This window comes from Podarcis filfolensis (genome assembly GCF_964270895.1).
Source record: "Podarcis filfolensis genome assembly, chromosome: 2".
Lineage (NCBI taxonomy): Eukaryota > Metazoa > Chordata > Lepidosauria > Squamata > Lacertidae > Podarcis > Podarcis filfolensis.
The window spans coordinates 66,005,961-66,021,339 of NC_139605.1; positions in this window are offsets into that span (position 1 = coordinate 66,005,961).

The window sequence follows — 15,379 nt, forward strand, 5'->3', positions numbered from 1 at the left end:
TGGCCAACATTTTATTAATAAATGTCTCGTGATCTACATGAAGGCTCTGTGTTTTGCTCTTGCGAACCAGGTGTCCACCATGCCTCAACATACTGGGAAGCCACTGGGACCCAGTGGTGAGGTGTATGTAGCACTAGGAATTCATTAAACAGCATTGTACGAACAATCTTCATTGAACTTATTAACTTTCCATGGTCCATTGGTGTTAAACCGATGGGCTGTACCAAAATACCAGATAGGAATCTACAGAAGAATTTTTCCCCCTACTTAAATTACCGGTAATCCATGAAACAAAATTGGCATTGGCTAGTCAATTTCCTAGCAATCTCAGAACTGAATGTATTTTTGTTCCAACAGATGTTCCCAGCTGAATGAATGGATCTTTACCATGGGTGTCTGCTTCTTTAGGGTTTCAGTGTTATTTTAAAACCTATAATCATAGAATCGGAAAGGACCACAAGGGTAATCTACTCCCAAACACGGCAATATAGGAATCTTTTTGTCCAACATGGATCTCAAACCCACAACCCTGACATTAAGAGCCTCATGCTCTCCCACCTGAGCTATCTCACTCCATCCACTGATGTTTGGGTGTTTTTAATCATTTTACATGAAAATCGCCTTGAGACACTTGTATAGAATGGGATTAATAAATCAATTATAATGATAAAAATGAAAATGAAGAAGAATCAGTGTATAAAAAGAACAATGGCTATCTTCCTACTACAGCTAGCAATTTTAGTTCACAATCAGGCATCTATGGGAAGTGGGGTACAAAAAGATTCCAAACTGCTCTGGGCCATATCAATCCATATTATTTAGAAGTCAGATAAGAGCAAATTTGAACCATCTTTAACTAGGTTATTTTAAATGAGTGAAAAAAGTGAGACCCTTTGAAAGAGGGAAACTGCTAGAAACATCCCTTTAAAAGGGTAAAAGCAAAATCCGCTCCCCCACTCCACCAGAAGTCACCCCCAGCTGAAAATGTAGCTCCAGACTAGTTTTAGCATGTTTTAAAACTTTGGTTACTTTAAGAGGCAGTGTGGTATGGATATGTCAACTGCCTTCATTTCTTTTTTACTTAGAATTCCAAAAATAAAAATCCAATATAAATATTATTACATAATCAAAAGAATCCAGACATAACAAAGCCCACAATAGTAACTGTAATTACTACTACCTGAGGAAAGAAAAATCTCTATGCATAGCTGAAAACCACAGTCATTTAAGTCAAGACGTACTTGAGTAACAGCGTAATCCTTCATCGACACTGAAATAAGTACTATTAAATTCACTGAGGCTTGCTCCCAGGTAAGCAAGGTTAGGATTGCAGCCTAAATTATCTAGATAGTTTGATGTTTTAGTGCCCTTTAATTTGTTGGAAGTCACTCAGAGTGGCTGGGGTAACCCAGTTAGATGGGTGGCATATAAATAATAAAGTGTTGTTGTTGTTGTCATTGTCATCTGTAAAGCAGAGTTGCAGGTACTGTATACAGTGATTCAGGTCCTACCTGCCAGGTTACTACCAGAAAGTAGTACTAGGAGTTCACTGTTTACCTCCATTACTTGTGTTGTGGGATCCCAACAAGGGTCCATTCCGCCTCCTATGCTATTTTAACACCTGAACAAAACCATCCAGAGCTGTCATTCAGGAATTTGGAGCACAGTGTCAACAGCATGCTAATGACACGCAGCTCTGTCTCTCCATTCCATCAGAATCAGGAGATGCCATGAAGGTGCTGAGCAGATGTTTGAAGGCACTGGTAGACTGGATTGTGGGGGAGACTAATAAACTGAGGCTGAATCCTGATAATACAGAAGCACTGTGGGGAAAGGGTGGTTCCCATGCCCAGGAATTAGTTATATGTCCTGTTCTGGGAGGGTTTGCACGTCTCCTGAAGGATCAAGTTCATAATTTGAGAGTACTCCAAGATTTGGACAATTCACGTGCAGAGACTCTCCCAGGTCACTTGCTTGAAGTTTACCTTTCTCTTTTGCTTTCAAAACCATTTTTAGTGGAGTATATGTTCTCTCTCTTTTGCAACCACATCTGAAGTGCAACCCAAATTAATCTCCTCCCACAAAATAGAGAATACCTTATCCATATGTGTTCCATGCTTTCTGGAACCTCAACAACTGGACTAGGAAATGGTTGCTGAAATGGGCAAGTGGCTTTATTGTCACTTTTTGTGATCCCTGAACTTTCAGTCAACACAAGAATCACGTCGGTGCATGGGATATATCTGTCTGTTGGCATTGGTACATAGATGTTTGGTGTCTGAGCAGGCTCTGTTGTGTGGCAAGTATTCCATGGTTGAGGAGAGTCTACAGGGAGCAAACATGGCCAGTCCAGATGATCACATTAGAACTCAATAAATGCATAGTTCTTGATTCATTTGCCAAGAGAATCTGGGGGTCTTTTCTGAAGGTGGCACATCTGTTGAGGGCATATCTTATTTCCCAGAAGGCAACCTGCAGTACTTTGCAACTGAGAGGATATGTACCCATCCCCAATCCAGCGAGAATGAAATATGGTTGCATGACTTTTTTTGAGCAGAGCCTACGGAGTCACTTATGTTGCGTGATGTGAGTCCTATTCTTTCAAGGCTGAACATCCATCCTCTGTACTACTCATGTGCACGAGAAGCCAATTGTCTTCTCCATTATATAGTCTGTTTTTCTATGCAAATCCACTCAAATGTCAAAATACGGTCTCTCTTCCTGGCCACAGCTCAAGGCATTCAGCCCTTCTGGCTCACACTTGCTCTCTGGAAATTCTCCCTTGCTTGAACATCTGGCTTAATTATAAACTGTTCTTTCCCATTAAAGGTCTCCCCACTCTTGGCTGGCTAATTAGCTTCAGCTGCTTTTATTAATATTTTGTGGAATTCCATCTTATGTGTTCTCCTTCCTTCAAGTACTTAATGCTGGTCACACAACACTGTTCAATTAAACTGCACAGTAGCGAAAGCAAAGTTACAATCTCAGCAGGGTCCCATTCCTAAATGTTCTCTTTGTGAACCCACCACCCTTTTATGACCTATTTTGGGGCAAAAGCCTAGCCTTACTCAGAAGGAAATAACCAAATAAGAAGAGAGAAGCGTGGGTTTTTTGTATACAGTATATAAAAATTCATTGAGCATCATTTCCTTGCAGCAATGTCACATTAAGCAAAGTAGATCAAATTAGCCTTCTAGCATTTTCTACAGAGCCAATCTGGTGGGCCAAAAAAGTAGGCTAGAAAAAGGCAGCTCAGATTTGAGGTGGGGGGGATCCATTAATATATTTATGAACATTTAGAGCACAACCCATTGGCACATGAAGGGTTCACAGGGAGAGATCAGCAGAAGGGCCAGTGGAGCCTCACTGTAACAGAAAGGCACATGTCATTCAGCCATTATTCGCCTGTCCAGGACTGGGCCTACATATCACTCAAAGGCTGGCCAAATTGGAGGAGAGATGGAAGAAAGCTCCATTGTTGCCTCTGCTCTGTTCCCTTGCACTCATTTCCAATTTGTTTTCCATTTTAACATTCCATTTCCATAGTACAGTATCTCTTTGTGTAACAGCAATTTGCTGCAGAGCCGAACCATTTCCCCTAAAATAAAGCTACATGTATACAATAAAGTTTATTTCCAATGTAAGAGAGCCCACATATTTTACAACTAAAGTGAGTTCATTTGGAGAACCATAGATATCTGAAATGGTTTTAGAGGCTGCTAATTCAGGATTTACTATCCTGAGTCAACGTTTTTCATCTTATGAGCTTGTATTCTTACAAAACTATTTTCTCTGTTTCAAGCTGTCATCGGTGATGTGAAGTAAGGTGGAGAAGGGTGGTCAAAAGTATACCAGAATACAGCTAAATAATAAATAAATAAGTAATTATAAAGACTGGAGGAAATACATAAGCATCATTGCTACTTCCCACGGGGCCTGCAGTGAGAGAGCCCTAGGCTCTCTCTAACCACACCACCACACTGACCCTTAATAAGAGACAAGGACCATAATGGGCTCTGTTTGTCAGGAACGAAAATAAGGACCCTACCAGGCAGAAGGAGAGTTGCCCACTGTTGCTGAACTGAATCCATAGGTTTTCAAGATGGAAAGAAAAGAGATTCATACAGTTATCATCTCCTGGTTATATAAGTTGTGGAATAAGAAAGTATTTTCAGTGTACCTTGCTTCTGAACCCAACGATAAAGAAACCCTAGTACGAAGCCTGCTTTATCCTTGAACACTTTTAAATTTTTACTTTCCCCTCTGTGTTAAAAGCAGGGAGAAGATAATTCCCTCCACACTACCTTTGAGCTTGGTATACCACAGCAGTGGATGGGCACTGCATCTCCTATCTGTTGTTGTCAGAACAAACTCCCACGAAGGATGTGTTCCAGAGCTAAAATACTGTCACAAGATCAGAAGCTAGAATGACATCTAGTGGTATTGTCAAGCATTTGCATATTGTTTTGGTTTAAATAAGGCAACTCTTTTTGAACCATGATTCTTTTCAGATATTACAAGACTCTTGTGAAAATGGAATCACATCATAGCATCAGGTTTCTCCCCTGAACTTTATGCTTAGGCTTATGATAATAAGTGAAGAGACCTCCTCATGAAGAGATGTGGGATCTCTTCACCCAGTGGCAAGAGAGCAGGTGGAGGCGGGGCTGGCGCGCATCTTGGGGGTGTGGTGTGCCGCCTGTGGGGGCATGGCGCCCAGCGCGGGTGGTGGAACAGCAGCGATGGCGCCCCGCTGGGATTGCGCTGCCCCTGCACACCTCTTCCTCCGCAAGTGTCTTCACCCATTATAAAGAATGCACATAGGGCAGGGCAGGGTCTTGCCACCATGATACTGTTCAACCACCCCACACATTCACAGAAGTTGTATAATATCCCCCAAAAAGTTTATGTGATAATATCCCAGAGAACCTAAATAGGGCTGTGTTGTTCTTCATACCTTACCTCTCATATTTAAATGTAACAGAGTGACTCTTTGAAAAAAAAATTTTTTTCCTTACAAAAGAAACCATATTTAGAGCATCTACACAACAAAAGGGCTTCAACAGTTAGACACAGAACATGTCCTAACAGCAAAGCAGAATGTTCAATCATATTTGTTACTTATTTTATTACATTGATATCCCACTTTTTTTCCTCCAAGGAGCTCAAGGTGGCATACATAGATTTTCCCTCACCATTTGAACCTCCCACAACAGCCCTGTGAGGTAGGTTAAGCTGAGAGCCAGTGACTGGCTCAAGGTTACCCAGTGAGCTGCATGGCTGAGTGGGAATTTGAACCCCGGTCCTGCAGGTCATAGTCTAACCACACTGGCTCTCAAGTCATATACTACCAAAGTGACCACTGTGGTGGCAACAAAGCAACGTTTGCATCACGTGCACAGGATTGCTTTGGAAGTCCCTCCTATTTGTGTGGTGAAGCCTCACAACCACCCTATTCCCTAAGGTAAAAATAACTAGACAACACACAGTTTATTGGGTTTGGGGGATCAAATAAGGCCACAACTTTATTGGTAACAGATGTGAAAGGTGGCATGGCAAGAAAGAGGTCAAAAGGGCCTCCAAGCCGGGTATTTATCCTTCCCCTGGGCATGGTGCTGAGCACCACTACTGTTCAGTTGGCACTGCACCCAGGTGACGCCCCCTACATACCTGCCGCCATTGGCCAATTTGGTGGCAGGAGTACGATACGGCAGGCCATAGGCCGGAAAGGGCAAACGGACTTTTCAGACTGACATTGCTGAGGTTTTTTTCTGATTGGTGCTGCAGAAAGCAATCTTTCAAAGGCTTCTGTTGCAATCTGGAGGATTTAAATTTATTTTTGGAACATTTTGCTCTGCTTTTCTTACAAAGATTCAAAGGAAGAGATACACGGATGAAGGAATGAGGCTATGCTGCAGTCATTTGAGAAATGGGGACTGGCTAAATGCTCAACAGCTTCCATTCGTTTGAATTTAAAGTAAATTGAGGGGACAAAACCTACCCCTCACCCCAGATGGGGCAGAGGATACATTTAATCACCATCCCAGCAGCCCACCTCCTTATTTTCTCCTACATAAATGCAGTGGCGTAGCGTGGGTTGTCAGCACCCGGGGCAAGGCAAGTAATTTGCGCCCCCTAACCCGTGAGAGAGAGTGAGCGAGCCAGGTAGGGGCAGAGAGCTGTGAGTGCAAGCGGGGGCCCCCCCAGATGTTGCGCCCGGTGCGGCCAGCCCCCCCTGCACCCCCCACGCTATGCCACTGCATAAATGAATGGCTTCCTTTTTGTGTCAGAACTGCACTAAAGCTAATACATGTCTACTCTCCACCATTGACTTCTATACCCTCCAATACTTCTCTGATGAAAATAGGGACATCCCATTAATAATAATAATAATAATAATAATAATAATAATAATGTACCCTGCCCAGCTGATTGGGTTTCCCCAGCCACTCTGGGTGGCTTTCAACCCATATAAAAACATAATAAAACTTCTGTATGCAGGAGTGCCTTCAGATGTCTTCTAAAGGTTGTACTGTTATTTATCTCCTTGGCTTGGGGAATCACATAACTCCATACCCTCCAACATTTCTCTGATGAAAATAGGGATGTCCCCAGAAAAGAGCCCACAAGTGATCAGTGTCCTCTCTGTGTGTAGCCACTATGCAGAGTGAGTGTACCAGATTATATACCTCATACCTCAGCCATCTTCATGACAGATCTTATGAAAGTTTCTTTTCTGTTTGACTCCATGCTTTTCAAGCCATGTAGTCTTAAGGAACCATCAAAACCAGTGGTGCACTTCTGTACTGTTGGACTCTTGGTCTAATTGGTGAGGCCCTTTGCTTACTTCAAAATGTGCTAAGCCAAGCCTGCTGCATTTCGGGACCCTGTTACTCATTCTGCTGTGTGGAGCCCTGATCCACACAGGATCAAAACTCTCTGTTGTCTCTTCTGATGGAAATGATAGACAGAACCAATGCCCAGGAGACTGCCATACTGAGGGAAATGCCAAGCTGTTATTGTTAGTACGTAGTAGTGGCGGTATTTGATTTATTACCTGCCCCTCACCAGTAGGTCCAAGTGGTGGGGTTACAACAGTTTAAAATTCAGCATTAAAAGGATATTACAGTCATGGGTATAGGGTTGGTTCACACACACCTCAGTTGCCAAAGTCTGAGATAAAGAGGTGCATCTTCAGCATTTGTCAAAAACTGTATCGTGTAGGTGCTAATGCCCCTCTGTGGGGACATCAATTCCATATCTTATGGGCCGCTGCAGAGAATTCCCTCTCCTGAGCTGCCAGAATTTCTAAGGGTGATGGAATGACCAAGAGGGCCTCCTCTGCTGATCTTAGCATCCAAGAAGCTATCTGGAGAAGGAGGTGGTCTCTCATATTTGGGGGGCTCAAATCATTTAGTGCTTTAAACGCTACAGTGAGCCCAGCAACAAACTGGCAACCAATGCAGATGTTTGTGAACAGGAGTTATATGTTCTAAAGGCAACCCCAGCCCATGATCTAGTTGAAGCTTCTGAGCCATCTTCAAGGGCAACTTCCATATAGCACATTGCAGCAATCCAATCTGTAAGTTGCTAGAGCATGGAGTAACGTGGCCAAGTCATCTCTGTCCAAAGGGGGCCAGAGCTGGTGAACCAGCTGGAGCTGGAAATAGGAATCCCGAGCCACCAAAGCCACAGGTGACCATGTTGGGTCCAGGAGTACTTCCAAGCTATGAACCTGCTCCTTGCTGGGTAGTACAAACTGGTCCAGAACAGAATGTATTCCCACCTCCTAGACTTGAGAACTTGGAGCCCATAACACCTGTTTTTTCAGATTCTGTTTCAATTTGTTGGCCCACATCCAGCCCATCACTGCCTCCAAACACCTGTCTATCATTTGAGCCACCTCTGATTCAGATGGAACAGAGAGATAGTTGTCACTCGTTATGTCATTAGTGTGCAATATGAAAACCAGAAAAACCTCTTGTTTGCATACCCATCCTAATGATTTTAGGCTACAAAACCTATGCAGATTTATCTGGAAGTCAGCGATGTTTCTCCCTGAGTAGACATCTTTGGATTTTGCAGTTCTGGGCTGCTTCTCTGTTCTTTGTGATGTAAAAGTTCCACTTCTGATTAAGACATTCAGCTTACAGTTCTACAAAAGGTGAGTTTAAGTCTAGGAAACTTGTGGGAGGGACATCATTCCATAAGCACCAAAAAGTGGGGGACAATTAAGCACCCTGGAAAGAATTTCTGGCCTCTGCTTAAAACAGATAATTATTGCAAGCGTTGTTATGATTTAGCTGTTCTTGGAAACCTTGGAATGAAAAATGTTTTTCAGGGCTTGCGGAAGGCTTTTTGGATGGCAAAAAGAAAACACCACTCTAATTGCCCTTCTTTGTTGCATTTAATTAAGGATTCCAAAGCAGTTGAACTTTGTGTCTTTTCATAGTTAGGAACCTACATGGAAAAGAAATCTTTCTGTGCAGCCACCAATCACTGCTTTGTTAGGTAACTAGGCACTAAGTGTGCTATATCTGAACACTTAGCACTCCCCAGAAAAGATGTTTGCTCAAAAGAAACTGAAGGCTAAACAACAGCCTCCATTGGCCCCGCTAAGTTCTGGCAGTTAGGAGCTCACTTTTAATCCCCGGGGAAATTGTGTGATTCCTTTCTGCATTGCTATATCTGTTATTCTGTGTTATGTAATGCTTATTCCAGATGGTAATGGTGGTGTCACTTCCATTTTCTTAGGCCACATTCAACCCTATTTCAGATTCTTCTTTTTAGTTTGGCAAAGTATCTGTCTGCAACTCCATTGGGCTGTGTGTATGTGTGTGTGCGTGTCTTAAAATAAAAAAAAGGAAAGCAAGGAGAGTTTTCTATAGCAGCTTTTCCAAGGTGTTAGGATATTTAGTTTAAAAGTATTGCTTTAACAGTCTAATTACTACTCCTGAGTCTCCATGTTGGTTCCAATTTCTGAATCAAATGAGATTTATTTATTTATATTTTTGAAAGAAGCGTGGCTATTTTGGGAGGGTTTTTTGGTAGAAAAGTCTAAGGGCCACATCCACCCTTGGCCTGCCCTCTGGGAGCCATATACCAGCCGCGGGTGTGGCCAAAAGTAGCATGGCTGCCCATCCTCTCACAAGCACATTACTGTGTGTGCGCACACAAAGAAAGATTTTTCCACCAGTACAGACACAGCCCTGCTGTGTTCAGATCCTCTGTGGAGAGGGGTACCATCTACTCCCTGCTCATCCACTGATTGATCTGATGACTGGGAAGCAGTTGATTTGCATCTCCATCCGGAGACTGGGCCAGGGGAAGTTCGAAGAAGGAATATGTACAAGAACTAATATGTGCAAGAACTAATGAATAGCAATCAGGAATTGATCGATTTGGGTTGGACACCAGAAGAATGTGTTTTAAAATACTTATTAAAAATGCACAATTCTGAAATAGGCTCTTTATAACAGTTATGATTAAAATCCATACACTTGGAGTGGAGAGAACCTGCAAGGGCCAAGGAAATAAATTCTGAGTGAGGTGGTGACAGTGGCGTAGCGTGGGGGGTGCAGGGGGGGCCGGCCGCACCTGGCGCAACATCTGGGGTTAGGGCAAATCCATGGGTTAGGGGGCGCAAATCCACGGGTTAGGGGGCGCAAATTACTTGCCTTGCCCCGGGTGCTGACAACCCACGCTACGCCACTGGGTGGTGATCATGATCAAGGGAATCTCCCCCCTCCCTTTTCCTTTCTTGGTCATCACTGTGGATGAAGACAGCTAGTTACAACAAACCAGGGAAGGAATGTGGCTATAATAAATTAATAATAATAATATATTAGAGTAACAAGAGCATGATCTCATGTAACTGGTATTATGTTGACACAGAGCTTGAGTGCATCTGTATGTTGCTACTCTGGCTCAATCGCACAGAAACTTTAGTCAGGCTAATGGTTCAGAAACTCAGCAAAGCCCATAGCTTTTCGTAGACGCAAGAGATCTGTTGCCAAAAGAGGACTTTTCACACAACAAGGCAGGATTGCCATCTAGTGGCTTGTACTCAGAATATCCATTACTTTGTCCATAAGATCATCGTAGTTACTCTGATGGTTGTATGGAGCGGATTAAGGGACACTGTCCATTTCCTTGGGAAGAACTAACCATTTTAAACAGTTACAAGCTTTTTAGGGCTTGCAAATAACGTGGTAATATGGGATGTGACAAGTTGCAACATCTCATGGCTTGCCAGCTGATCTCCTCCAGGGTGCTTTGAGAAGGCAAGAGCTTGTCTGATCAAGCAGTATTAAATCAGTGACAGTTCCTTGAGCTCCGAACCTATAAACACCTTGCATAGTGATAGTTATTAATTGGTTGCTTTCCTGTTCAGAATATGCAAGTGGGTGAAGTCTAAGGGGAAAGTAAACCATGAGAACAGAGGCAGTTTATTAAAATGATGGAAGGGCACAAGAACTAGTTTAAGAAGCATTAGATTATAAATGGAACATCAGAATCACTTGGTCTCTGACTCAAAACCTTCTGCAATCTGTGGCTGGTTGCAGCTATCCTGTCTAGTTGAGCCTAAGTGTAAGGTTCCCTCCATACCCATCTCCAAAGGTCCCAGTAGTTGACAAACCCCCCCCCAAAATTAGAAAGATGTAGACAGATCTAATTTAAATTTATTCTCTTCTGTATTCACTGTGTCCTCGTCTGCAATTTCTTGGTCATTTTGTTCTACCCAGACACTGAGGTCCAGCGTCGAGGGCCTTCTGGGGGTTCCCTCACTGCGAGAAGCCAAGTTACAGGGAACCAGGCCTTCTCGGTAGTGGCACCCGCCCTGTGGAATGCCCTCCCACCAGATGCCAAAGAGAACAACAACTACCAGACTTTTAGAAGACATCTGAAGGCAGCCCTGTTTAGGGAAGCTTTTAATGTTTGATGTATTACTGTATTTTAATATTTTGTTGAAAGCCGCCCAGAGTGGCTAGGGAATAAATAATATATTATTATTATTATTATTATTATTATTATTATTATTACTATTTCTAATTTCAGCTGTGCGGGCAAAAGCCATCATTGAAAACACTTCGTAATAACACAATCCTATGCTCAGAAATAAATCCTGCTGTGATCAAAGAGGCTAAATTACCTCTGCCCTACAGAACAAAGCTTTGAATGTGGTATCCCAACAGATATGATAAAACAAATGTTAGGAAATGTGACCTGATGCCAATGACATTAGGCTTCATTACTGGTGAATACACAAATGCAAACCTATAGAGAGACAGTGTGGTATAACAGTTAGAGTGCTGGACTAGGATTTGGAAGCCCAGGCTTCAAATCCCCACTCATCCATGTTGCTATTTCTGTGCCATATTTCCTATATATTTCTATGTTTCTATATGACCAATGAGGGTGGGAAGGTGGTTTTTAAAAGTTTACAGGTTCATTTAAGTTTGTTTTTTTTTAATCCTATGTGCTTTGATTTAATGAACCAACCAACAAGCCCAGGGCTCTTCAGAACTCCACAATGTTCTAGACCAGTGTTTCTCAACCTTTTTCCAACCATGGCCCCCTGTCCAACCTTGTTTCCTTCCTGTGGAATGGGACACAGGTGGCACTGTGGTCTAAACCACTGAGCCTCTTGGGCTTGCCGATCAGAAAGTCAGTGGTTTGAATCCCCACGACGGGGTGAGCTTCTATTGCTCTGTCCCAACTTTTGACAACCTAGCAGTTCCAAAGCACGCCGGTGCAAGTAGATAAATAGGTACCACTGTGGCGGGAAGGTACATGGTGTTTCCGTGCACTCTGGTTTCCGTCATGGTATTCCGTTATGCCAGAAGAGGTTTAGTCATGCTGGCCACATGACCCGGAAAGCTGTCTGTGGACAAACGCCGGCTCCCTTGGCCTGAAAGCGAGATGGGCACTGCACCACATAGTCGCTTTTGACTGGACTTAACCATCCAGGGGGTCCTTTACCTTTTTTTTTTACCTTCTTGTGCCCCCCCCCCCGTCCTACCAGTAGAAAGGTAGCTATTTGAGGCAGCTATTTAAGACAGCCAGAAATACCATGAGGCTGAAACATCTCTACTAAAAAACGGCTGCAACATTTTGGACTTTTTAGTTTAGAAAGAAAAAGTATATAAGGAGACATTATAAAGGTATATAAAATTATGCATGGCACAGAGAAACTGGATAAAGAGATATTTTTCTCCCTCTTGCACAAAACTAGAACCCAGAGCCATCCAAGGAAGCTGAATGTTGGCAGATTTGGGACAGGCAAAAAGTGGTTCCACAGGATGATGCAGTAAGGGCCACCAACCTGGATGGCTTAAAAATGTGTTAAGACAGATTCATGAAGGATAAGGCTATCCGTGGCTACTAGTCATGACAGCTGTGTACTATCTCTGAAATCAGTATGCCTCTGAACATCAATAACTGGGAAGTGCTTTTGCACACATGTCCTCCTTTGGGGATTCCCATAGGCGGTATACAAATTTAAATAATGAGAATCTGGCACTGTGAAAACTGGGATGATCCAGCAAGACTCTTCACATTTTCCAAAAAGTAACTTTAAAATGTAGGATATGGGTGGGGATGGGGTAGGTCCAGATACACAGGTCTTTTAGGATTTCTGAAAGTTCCAAGTGTTTATTTGGATTTTAACATGCTCTGTGGCACAATGGGTCTGTGTCTCTGGCTGTAAACCAGAAGGTTGGTGGTTCGAGTCCACCCAGGGACAGATGTGGGCAGGATTCATGCATTGTGGGGAGTTGGACTAGGTGATCTTCAGGGTCCTTTCCAACTCTACAGTTCTAGGATTGTATGCCCCTTTGACGTGCTCTTCGGGCAGAATTACATAAAATGCCAAGCACAAATTCATTCTTAATTCAATATCCTCAGTCCAACAGATGGCGCTATCTTCTGCAAAGAGAAGAAATGGAGACGCTTCATGTCAATCATTTCGCTGATATTGGAGACTGTGGAGCGACTTTTAAATAGTGGCACATGGCATCTGCCATGTGTTTGCATGAAGCAATCTCCTGAAAGTGCCTAGCATCATTAAAGTAGTAGCAGTAGAATTCAAAATGCCCACGCAGACAAAGTATCAGCGTATGAACATTCCTGCTGGGCTAGGTTTGAGTAGCTACAAATACTGACAAAAGAGCAATATGATTAAAGGAACATCTTGTCAAAAGCAGAGATTTGCTCTTCCCTTTCGGATATGCTGCAACCTTAACAGAAAGACCCATACTGCAACCATCGGGCGGTCAACAAAATAGTTGTGCGTGTGCAAGTATTACCACCAGTGCAATGGGATTTCCCCAACCCTCCGGTGGAGCTTTGGGAATGGTGTGGACAGCACATGGCAGGAAGAGAGGGGGAAATTCCTGCCCAGCCCTTTGCATCGGCTCCTCGGAATATTCTGCAGAGCTCCTCTGCCAGTCCCTCGCTGCCCCTAGAGGCAGGGGTGTAGCAAGGCGGGTGGTGGGGGTGGTGTGACCCAGGTGTCATCCCTGAGGGGGGTGACAAAATCCCCCCTGGGCGGATCACCATGCTGCACCCCTGGGCACCAATTGCCATGCCAATGCGGATCACCTCCCCTCCCCTGGGTGCACGGCATGTGTGCCACTCCAGGTGCCCAAGTGGCTAGCTCTGCCACTGGCTGCAAGCTGGGTGGTCGAATGTGAGTGACACCCCTTGTGGGGGTGACGCCTGAGGCAGCTGCCTCACCCAGCCTCATGGGCAGGCCGGCTCTGGCAGAGACTACTGGTAAGATCTGAAGTCACAGGTGATTGTGGACAGTTCACGTTGGGTATGCACACCTCCCAAACACTTGTCATGGTTATGTGCACTCAGTCTAAAATCAACCTAATGATTTGCTAGAAACAATGTGTTGTATTCAATGCAGTGCTAAGGCTCCAGCAGGGAAATGACTTTTCCTTGTGCTGCAGAATGTTCTCCCCATCTCCAGCCCCCTTGCCTCCCCCCCCAAAAAAATCTGTTCTATACATGGATATTTGTGTATAGCTTGTACAAAATGTTACATATCTAACTGCACTATTTTTTACAACGAACACTAGTGAAATACACCCACCACCACCTTTGAAGCAATTTAGAGAATTCCTGCTGCAAGTGAATTACAGTGGTACCTCGGGTTAAGAACTTAATTCGTTCTGGAGGTCTGTTCTTAACCTGAAACTGTTCTTAACCTGAAGCACCACTTTAGGTAATGGGGCCTCCTGCTGCTGCTGCGCTGCCAGAGCACAATTTCTGTTCTCATCCTGAAGCAAAGTTCTTAACCCGAGGTACTATTTCTGAGTGAGCGGAGTCTGTAACCTGAAGCGTCTGTAACCCAAGGTACCACTGTATTTTCCCTTCTTCGTGGAGGGGCTTTTCTCCCTCAAGCTTTCTGTTTCAGACTTGCTCTTTGCAACATTTTTACACAACTCTCACAGTGCAAGCAATATCTTTGACAAAGTAATAATCATAAATATATAAGAATAAAAATGTGCACCCCACCACCAAAACCATTCCATTGTAACTATCCAACCTCCCAAAATTTCAACATCTCTTGCGATGGTTTGACCCCTTTCTGTGATAACTGTACAAATTCTACAAAGACCCTTCATATCTCCTCAAAATCATTTCTCCTGGATATTCCCTGTTTTACCTTAATGGTGCATGTTAATTTATCATTAATAGCTATATCCACAAGAAAGATCTTGTGCATTATCGGAAGTTCCATCCGCAAAGATGAAACCAATATACTTTGCAAGGGTTTGCCCTTTCAACAGTTTAAAAGTGGTTTTAAGGAGCTTCTCGGGACTTGCAATGGTGGGGAGAAAGCTTGCTGCTTCTCCACTGTTCCTGCAGCTTTTGCATGAGGACTATAGCAACTGGGTGAGCCAGCTTTCTCATAGGCAAGTGAGGGAGCAGGAACTTTGTGAAGGAAAAAAAAATCCAAACATGTGCACAGAAGCTATCTGGAAATTCTATAGAGACATGACGCATCCTGTGGAGTTCCATTAGATATGTGAAACCAGCAGCAAGGAGTTCTGAAGAAATAAATGGATAAATTCAACACGTCCCTGTGTGAAACTGTTCATTACCAGCAACCAAACAACTATAGAACATCACTCTCAGGGATGCAGCAAAGCAATGTGCCAAATATATATAAGCCATTGCATCAGGCTGCAAGAGAAGATGCAGGGCCACAGCCAGCTCTGCTGAGAGCCAGGCTCTTCTCTCCATCAGCTTTCACCTGGCAACAACCATAACATCTGACTGTAATAGAAGCGAGATGCAGAACCACTCAATTGACACAGTTGAGGCACCAGCAGCTTTTTGCTTCCAATTTTCCTGAACTTTTCCA